This window comes from Cyprinus carpio, chromosome A17 (assembly GCF_018340385.1).
Source record: "Cyprinus carpio isolate SPL01 chromosome A17, ASM1834038v1, whole genome shotgun sequence".
NCBI lineage: Eukaryota > Metazoa > Chordata > Actinopteri > Cypriniformes > Cyprinidae > Cyprinus > Cyprinus carpio.
In genome coordinates this window covers 1,787,707-1,798,295 of record NC_056588.1, presented here as the reverse complement: position 1 = coordinate 1,798,295, position 10,589 = coordinate 1,787,707, and the positions used below count along the sequence as shown (strand labels likewise).

The 10,589-nt window shown below is 29.3% G+C and overlaps 1 long non-coding RNA gene across 1 annotated transcript; it reads left to right on the top strand.

The window, feature by feature from the left end:
* Positions 1-4,626: 4,626 nt before the first annotated feature.
* Positions 4,627-10,150, top strand: LOC122148123. Its single transcript, XR_006162094.1, has 3 exons — positions 4,627-4,680; positions 8,149-8,202; positions 9,914-10,150. It is a non-coding gene; the product is annotated as an uncharacterized LOC122148123 (long non-coding RNA).
* Positions 10,151-10,589: the final 439 nt, after the last annotated feature.

Genomic DNA, 10,589 nt, shown 5'->3' with positions numbered 1-10,589 from the left:
TATATATATATATATATATATATATATATATAGATATATATATATATATATATATATATATATATATATATATATATATATATATATAAAAATATATATTTAATTAATAATTTATTACTATTAATATTATTCATTTCTTTTTATTCAGACTTTTATTTAATTTTTTTAATTATTGGGAATTTAACTCCTATAATTTTTTGTGCACCAAAAACTGTCAAATTATATTTACATTTATCAATTTTTTTTTCAGGACTATTTTTCACCCTCTTTCTTTATCTTACAGTTAACCAGGTTATTTGCTTTTTGCATAGACTTTTTTCCAAATTTCTTATTTATGTTTATCAATTTTTATTTACATGAAATCTTTTAATAATGTTAGCCAAGGTTTTTTTTTTTTTTTTTTTTTTCAATCTGGGTCAATTTCAATTTTTATTTCACCTAAAAATTATAATTTAAAAATTACATTTTAAGTGTAATTAACTATATTTCACCCTTATTTTTTTATTTATTTTTAAGCAAAGTTTAAATTCATATGCGTTTTTTTTTTTTTTTTTGGGGTTGAATTCTCTCCAGGCTTTGTGAGATTCACTCTTCCGGACGTGAGAGTTTCTGAAAGGTTCCTGGTTTATTTGCACTGAAACGGATGATGATTCTTTGATTCATCTTCTTGCTGCTGTTGGTTTGGTTTGATTGCGAGTGCTTGACTTGTGCTGTGTAAACGACAGGAGCCCTAGCAGGTGATTTTCCACCTGTCCTGATGTACATTAGAAACATTCTGGTCCGGAGGTGCTGAAACTCTGTCCCACACTGACCTGGAGCAGTTTCAGGGATGCATGCTAACAGTCAGCGGGCCGCTTGTGCTTCTACACATCTGTAAATGTCAGCAATATAGCTTGTGTTGTACTGTGATGAACTATTATCAATTTGTGAAGGTGTGTTTCAACTTATAAGCTTTATTTATTTTCAAAACCATAACAGACACTGTTAGGTTGTTCTAAAAAAATAATTGCATATGTTTTATTGCAACTGTCCATTTCCTCCCGGTTTCTGTTTAGGAGGTTTTATGAAAGTGTTTGCATTCTTTCCTTTGTTACTACAGTCAGAATTTTCCAATTAGCATCAGTAGGACACTTTAATGACTGAGTGAATCTCATGAAAACATGTCCAGCTCACATTTCACCCTAAAATCGATGACAGTAGTGACAGTTTTCCCTCAAATTCCAGATGTTGTACTTTACTGTAATAGTGTTTTTAACAGAATAAAGTAAAAACATCATCATGCATACATCATTTATTATTATTTGTATTACAGTAATGGCAATTTCTCATGAAAATGTTACAAAAAAAATTAAAATAGGCTTTATTTTCTTTATGCAAAATGTATTTTCTTATTTATTTCTGGTTTTGGGGAAAATATGACCTGAACATGTCCTTGTTAGATTTTGTGTGTGGAATTTTGTTTCCGTCGCGGAATAAAAAAGGTCCTTGCAAATTTTTTCTCACAATTCTGAAAACCTTTGTGTAATTCTGAAAACTTCTGCAAGAATTGCAAGATATAAACACAAAACTGTGATATATAAGCAGAATTGTAAAAAGTCATAATTGTGAGTTATATAATTAAAATCTGACTTTTTTTCTAGCAATTCTAAGTTTACTTTACATAATTCTGAGTTTGCATCTTGCAATTCTGTTTTGTTTTTTTCCACCACTAAATAAAAAATGTTTTAATTGCGACTTTTTATTTTGCAATTCTCTTTTTTTTCTCAGAATTGCGAGTTTTTACATTATCTCAGAATTCCGAATTTTTTATCTCAGAATTGTAAGAAAAAAGTCTGAATTTTGGGATGAAAAGTCGCAATTACTTTTTTAATAATAATAATTATTATTATTTTTTTTTATCCCATGGCAGAAACGGCCTTCCATGTAAATGAGATTCACGTCAGTCATAAATAAAAATAGTAATGCAGATGAAGGCAAGTAAATAAATAAATAAAAAACTGAAAAAAAATAAATAAATAAATGGATATGCACTTTGGATGTCCCGAGGTATTATCATCATTATGCAATCTTTCTACATAAGTCAGAAAGCATGTAATATCTCCTTTTTAAAACTTTATTTTGTTCAGTTTTGGAGGGATACTTTTAAGGATTTTTATGCCAAGTGGAATTTGATTGTTAATTATTTTCTACTTCATGCCATAATTAGGGATTTCGTTCAGCACTTTGATTAGCTGTTATTTCTACTTGCTAGATTTTAATTTACCGATTTTTACTTTTTTAATCTTTTTAATCTACTCCGGTTGGGTTAGTTATGTATTTAAAGGTACACCAAGTAAGAAACTAAATTAAATTTGACATTCATTTTCTGTATATTTGCAAGGTTTTGATATTTATGCTCAGTATCTGATCTATGTGAACTACTAAAAAGTGCCAAAATATGTTTCTTTTAACTTTCTTTTCAATGCATGTGACAGATTGGTCTAGAAAACAAACAAAAGACATCATAAAACACAAATGTTGAAACCTTGCATAATATCTGTTTAGTCTGTTTATTGACTAAACTATTCGCTTTATAATTTGCTTTAAAAAGAGTCTGGATCATTCCAGTGGCATCATTGGGAAGCAGAGAGTTAATTAATTTCCCCATAATTACTAGTTTACATGTAAAATGAATCCTGTATATTCACTTCTAGAAGTATTGTATTGAATTTTTACAACACGATTCTGTGCCATCGTTTCCTTTCGACCAAAATCTTTTTGCAATGTAAGATTACTTGAATTACTTTTCTGATTATTTTCGATGGTTTTGAAGTGAAGTCCTGTGCCTTTGAATGTTGAATCTGTGTTAGATGTGGAATGTAAAAAGTGTTGATGAATAGAGCTCATTTTTGTATAAACCATAAGCGCACTTTTAAGATATTTATACTACTACAGAATTAGATAGATATGACGTGTCAGAATCTGTATGCTACTGAATGCCACTTTATTATTTTCAACTTTTGTTTCTGCTGACAAAAAAAAAAAAGATCCTGATTTGACATTTAAAGACATTTAAGACATTCTGTTATTAGTATCACAAATATCAAGATGATCTTTGGAAGACAAATACTGTTGAATGTAAGTTGTGCTCGTGTTGTGCATTGGTTTTAATAAAATTGTTCTTGTGAAATTTGGGCTTTGGACAATATTAATCATTTGCTCTTTTTTTCTGAAACAGTGTTAAATAAAATGCATGTGAGCTTTTAGAAGTATTTTACAGTCATGCATTGATTAGGCTGATTAATACTTAATAAATCAAATATATTACACTTTTATGGCATTTCTAACTTCTAATTCAATTATATCAATGGTCTACTGAGATTGACTTCATAAGGTTTCTATTGTTTTCCCTTTGAAGTATTTTTAAATATTCTATCAAAACACATCAGACAGATATGTATTGAAATGTAACTCTGTTTTATGACATTGAAGAGAGTTGCTGTTTTTGTCTGTTTTGAGGAAGATTCATTCACTTGTTTGGCAATGTCAGATTTTTAATGTTCATCCAATCTCATTTCGTGACCTTTCTTTCTGTTTTAAAGACCCAAAGAGAATATAGGAAAATATAGGCTGACTTAATTAATTTGTTTGCTGCTAGCTAAATTTCACATACATTAAGAAAAATCAGGTTCTAAACCTCTTTTCTTTATTCAAAGTAGATCTAGATGAGTACATGGAAACTATCTAAACTCTGTCTAAAGCTCTGAATTTATCCAGCATCACACACAAATGAATCATGCTTTTGCTACAGTATTTGTAGTAAAACTGGTTATACAAAAAAAAAAAAAAAAAAAAAAAAAAAACTAGAGCAAAACATTGTGCATTATGATCGAGTTTGTAGCTCAGTTCACTGTTTTTGTCACTGTGGTCGTGCTGTAAAGCTATCGGAGGCCTGCAGGTGTCGCTGTTTAATCATCTGAAATGTTTTAATGTTCAGGCTTTAAACTTTTGAGAAAATCAGTCTGACTGGAGCAGCAGAACTGCGGGTAAATCAACTCACAAACTCAACTTTTACCCCATAAAATGAAGTAAAGTGTAATAATAAGGCAGCATCTGTTAAATATCCGCTGGATTCCTCTCGTGTGTTTATATTAATGTCTGTCAGTCAGCTGATTTAACACAAACTGATTCAATCACTGAGTGTTTTGGATTTATAATCTTGTCTTTTTTATGTAAAACTGTTTCAGAGCCTTATAAATTAGAGTAAACGTATATCAGTGTGTGTTTTAAGTCTCGAGTTAAATGTAAACGTCATATTCTCACTCCACATACTGTAACAACCGGGGCTAGTTATCACACGCTTTATTTCAACGAATGTTTTTAAAAAGTAGCTTTTTCTAATGCACAAAACTTTTAAACATTTCCACCATTGATGCCCAAAATTGTCATTAAAAAGCATATTATAGAATTTTCTGCAGAATTTGAGAAGAAAATCATTTATGTAACAGACAAGTTAATAAAATAGTGTAAATAAACCTCCCATACAGGACTGAGATGATTAAAACGCTGAGCTTGATCTCAGATTCATACACTCTCTTGCACCTAATGCTTGTGTTTTATTTTCCGTCCTGTAGGTCAACCTGCAATCGGGCTGTTCCTCATTTCATTCAGGGAGGGGCATATTTTGACAGATTTGATGAGGTATGAATATTTCTCTGTTGCATTGACTTTGTTGTTAACCGGAAAACATGTGTTTATGGTTATGTGTTTATGGTAAATCATAAATACACATAGTACATAGTACACATGATTTACCATAGTACACAAATCATATTCCAAAATTTTTATATACTATTATCAGTGATTATATATAAATAATCATTGTATATACATTTACATTAAGTCATTTTGTAGACGTTTTTAGCCAAAGCGACTTACAATTAGGAAATACATAAAGCGATTCTTCTTAAAGAAGCACACAGACACAGGAAGTGCTCGTAATACCAAGTTTTAGGCATTGTTAAAATAAATACAAGCTAGAAAGAGAAGGAATAAATAAAGGGAAAGACTTTTTTATTTTTTATTTTTTATTTTTTACGATGAAGTCAAGTAGCTTCGAAAGAGACGAGTTTTCAGCTGTCGCTTGAAAATGGTCAGGGATTCAGCATTCAGGATAGATGTGGGAAGATCGTTCCACCAGCCAGGAACGGTGAACGAGAATGTTCTGGAAAGTGATTTTGAGCCTCTCTGTGATGGTACCACGAGGCGTCGCTCACTAGCGGATCTCAGACTTGTGGAGGGGATATAGCCTGGAATAGGCTATAATAATAAAAATAAAAAATGAAAATAGGGTGCATGCTTATTAAGATTATTAGGGCAATCTCCAGGAAGCGCAAAAAGACAATAAAGTGTGAGTTTATCAGTGCATCATGTATTCATTCAGATAACGGATGTTATTTTCTTCTTAAGAAAAAATATTAAGATGTACTTAAGAATATATCTGAGATACAATTCAAGAAATTTTCAAGAACTGCACTTCTTACGAACTTATGAACATTCTTACGAACTTCGTGGAATTTATCTTAAGAATTTTTTGTGAATCCGGCCCCTGATTTTTATGTTTTATAACAAAAGATTTGTGTTATTCCTAGACTCTCAGTCACTGCTTCAACACTATCAGATATAAAAACAATGTAAAATATTTATTATAAATGCTGACAAATTGAATAAATGCTGAGCATTAATTAGTGACTTATAAATACAAGATGGTTGCAAACTGTCAATATATATATGTATGTATATACATACATACATACAATACAATATATGTATCTGTTAAAAAACTAGGAAATAAAAATATTTGTATTATATATATATATATATATATATATAATCTGTTAAAAAAAATAGGAAATAAAAATATTTGTATAATTTTACAATTTTTATTTTCAAAATAAAGACATTGATAATCATATTTTTTATTTTATATAAAATAACAGAGATCAAATTGATATTTTATAATAATAATCTATATATATAGATAATTTATATAAAATATTACATAGATATCAATATATATATATATAACAAAAAAAATGTGTGTGTGGAACAAAAACAAAAAAAAAAAAAAAAAAAAATACCTTGACTTGGGTTGTGTGTGTGGTGTGTCTATATAATATATATATATATATATATATATATATATATATAGATTTATTATACATATTTTATTTTTAAATTATAATATAATAATTCTATATCTAATACAAGTATTATGTATATATATTATTTTTGATAGTGTATTTTTTTATAAAACAGATTAGAATTATGAATATAATAAAATAATAGTATATTACATATAAGTATAGTATACAAGTGTGTATCTAAATGTATAATATTTAAAGGTATAATTCGAATAAGGATCTGAATATTCTGTCAGTTTTTATATTTATAATCTTCTGACAGATTTTTGATTTATTTTATAGATTGAACCTTTCTATTTTTTTTTTTTTATATAAATGTTCTACATATTTTAATAAAATATAATATAAATATAAAAATAATAACTATATAAATAAAATAAAAATCTGTCAGGTTATATATATAGAAAAACTGACAGAAGATTGAACCTTTCCCTGAAGGATTTCAGCTGAAGGATGGCCATCTAATTCCAGCTCCTGACATCCGGCTGTCACTGCTGTCACCGCTGCCGTGTCTTAAGCACTGCTGATGTTATCGGCTCGTCTCGAGGGTCTGTTCATGACCTCTGGGATGCGTGCACTTGTGTTGAACTAGCAAGCAGCTGCTGCTTCGGGACCCTGTGTTGGTCTCGACCCTGTGTTTTGTCTGAAACATGTGCTCGATTCATTATTAGATTTCTGGGAAGAAAGAGTGTTTGCATTAGGAAGGCATTAGAAGGGCATCCTTTATGTTCTGGAATCTTGTGTAAAAATAGCGCACTCATAAAACGCTAAGAGAGCAAAACATGTTTACAAAATGGCAATATGTTTACAGCACTTTGTCCACTCGTTCATTCATGCAACCCTTCAGTGTCAATCATTTAATGGGTTCATTCCCAGTGCTTCATTTTTCAAGGGTTAGTTCACCCAGAAATAAACCGTCTGTCATTATTTACCCACATATCTTTACTTATTTGCTGCTTTCTTCCATACAATTAAAGAAGGCCGTGTCAAGGGTATGTCAGGCTCCAAAAAGGGCAATCAGCATCATGAAAACATCATAAAAGTAGTCCATATGAATCTTAACCTTGTGAATTAGTAGAGTATGCAACTCCAAGCTCATGGGTTCGATTCCCAGGAAATGCATGAAGTGAAAAATAGTACATTTTAAATGCAATCCAAGTCACAAATGCATAATGTAGATGCTGTATTGTTTCACAGACGAAAGTGACATCCAAAACTAATATTTAGGCCTAAATGCTTTGAATTGCGTATGAAATTTCCATCCGTTCAGATTACACAGTTTCAGCATTAACAAACTAATGAACTTTATTATGTGCATATTTGTCAGTCGTACATAAATTAAACCAGTCAGATTTCTGCTTTTAAAAAATATCATGCCATAACTTACAGTATTAACTATATAACTATTTAAATCATATTTCCAAAATGCATTTATTCAAACTCTTTAGAATCAGCAGAAATCTTTTAATGTGAAAATAATTACATTTATTCAGTTAAAAAAGTATAAACATGGTTAAAGTATGCCAGCAACATTCCCTTAGATAAAATGTATGATATATGTTGGATTCATTGATGATGGATACATATAAACCTGGTTATTGTGAATTTGAAATGTACTCGGTTTATTACAGTAGTACTATTACAGAAATGTGACCTGTTTCATTTATGTTTGCATCACAGAAAGTGGATTGGTTTATGTTAAAACTGTGAAACACAAATGCATAGAAATGTCATATGCAATTAAAATGCAGGCCTATATTCATGTTTACATTAATGCACTTCTAATGAAAATCTATGAGGCGAAGCATTGCATATGATTTCAATGCACTTACATTAATTTTTTTCTTTATTTAAACTTTAAAAGCGGATATTTTGAGGTGTGAAATTTCTAATCTGTAACATTTAATAATGCAAATGTGTCTTTTTGCTTTCATGTTGAATGCTTGTTTTGATTTATTTTCTGCAGTTGGATGCAGTTGTCATTTTTGACCAGTGTGAATGGAAAAATACCCGTCAGAAGGTACTTTCAGCATTCACATTAATGACTCCAAGTCTTGAGCTTTTGTAGATCACATTGCTAGATCACATATTAATATATTTTACAGTGATTATCATTCATACATTGTGCAAATAGCATTTGGCCACTTAAGTTGCACTTAAAAAAGTCTGAATGTCATTGCATTAGATGAAAAAATGACACTTTTATACAGTGCCAGTCAAAAGTTTGGAATAATTAAGATCTCTTGTGCTCACCAAGACTGCATGCGATTGATCAAAAATATAGTAAAACCATAATCATGTGAAATGTTATTGCAACAGTTTTCAACGTACTGTATAATAATAATCAGAAATATTTCTTGAGCAGCAAATCAGCATATTAGAATGATTTCTGAAGATCATGTGACACTGAAGACTGGAGTAATGATGCTTAAAATACAGCTGCGCATCACCGAAATAAATTACTGTTTAACAGATATTTATATAGAAAACACTTTTTGAAATTGTAATAATATTTCACAATATTACTGTTTTAACTGTATTTTTGATCAAATAAATGCAGCCTTGATCAACAGAAGATGCTTCTTTCCAAAATATTTTAATATCTTAATATATTTAGAAGATTATATAAAGAATTATGCACAAGCTCACTTTTCAACTTGACATGAAGTAGTTTGTTCAGTTTGAAATGATAAAACAATAGATCTAATGAAGGGAATGGATCCTGCAGCGTTTGAGACACAGACACTTCTCTAATGAAGGAACTTCACATGTTTAAAAGAGTCATGTCCATCTTTAAAACCAGTCTGTGTGTCTGATTTTCTGCAGTATCACACAAACCTTTGGCTTATGCAAAATGTAGAAGGGTATTTAGTTTACCCTAGTTTACCCGGTGGAAAGGTAATTTTTAACAGCACTTAACTTTCTCTCAGATATCATCACATATATGAAGATCCAGGATGGAGAGATTAATAATGATAAAATTGTAATGCTACGTACTGTACACATACTGTATACCACACAAGCTGAATGTTGTTTCCGTTTGCTTTTAGTGATGACAGTGAACTAAATACTTCTGTTTTCTGCATGTTGTGTATAAAATATGGAAAATATTATTTGTTTAAAATTTACATTTTATATTTTATACATAAATATTTTATATTTTATATAATTATGTTTTATGTATAAATAATTTATGTTTAAATAAAATAAAAATTGGATAGATTATTTATATAAATAATTTAAATATGTAGAATATATATATATATATATATATATATATATATATATATATATATATATTATATATATATATATATATATATATATATATGTAAATTGATAATTATAAATGTATAAATATAAATGTATAAATATAATAAAATCTGTTATATATATATAATTTTAAAAATATATTTATATAAAAAGTTTTTAAAAAATATTTGAGATATTTATATTTTTTATATATAAAAACTGATTAAAAAAAAAAACATTAAATAAAATAGAAAATGCATAAATAGTTACTGCATTTACACACAAACTACCTATTTATCACGCACTCCTCTCCACCCCACACACAATACTACATACTACATACTGCAGCAGTAGTTTGAGTGGTGTGGTAGGGAAGATAACCACTTGTTGCAAATATTTGTTACTAATAAATTGCAATCCTTCCAGCTGGTTTGTTTCTGATTAAAGCACACTTGTTTCATATTCATGTCTTTTAACAGAACGATGAAATCGAGCATGAGATCTTCACCTTTGACAAGTTCTACAGCCTCTCGCAGAAAAGAATTGCCCCAGAACTGATATTGAAGAACTGTTCAAAAACAACTTTTATTATTTGTTTAAATGAATTATGAGCAACAAATAATAAAGCCTTATTTAAAATGTGTGAATTCAGCAAGATATTCTGTGCTGATTGCTGTCAGCAAACACATACATTTTAAGTAACAGTTTGTGTTATATTTATTACGAAGTCAAATTAACCCTATTTTTCTTAATACATGTTCCTAGTCTTATTATTGAAGATTCATCCATGCATGTTATTCCTAAAAATATTAGTATTATATGATATTTAAAATATTATACAATATCTTTCACTGAAATGTAATAACTTCCATCTCCATAAATAGGCCGTTTTCTTTGGAAATAGGTCACATTATGTAATTAAAATGGCTTTTGAGTGCCGTTTCATGCTGAGTTTTGCAAACACCTTCTCATCAATGAACAACAATAGTTTACTCTCATATTTGGCCCTTTGCATGAATAAATATTGTTTTGGAAACATTTTCTAAGGAGTTGCACAACACTAAACAGTGTCATATTTAATCTGGCATTGCCTGAAGAGCTTGAATATTAAACCGTTAATCTAACTAGACTCAATGAGAAACAAAATTCGCTGAG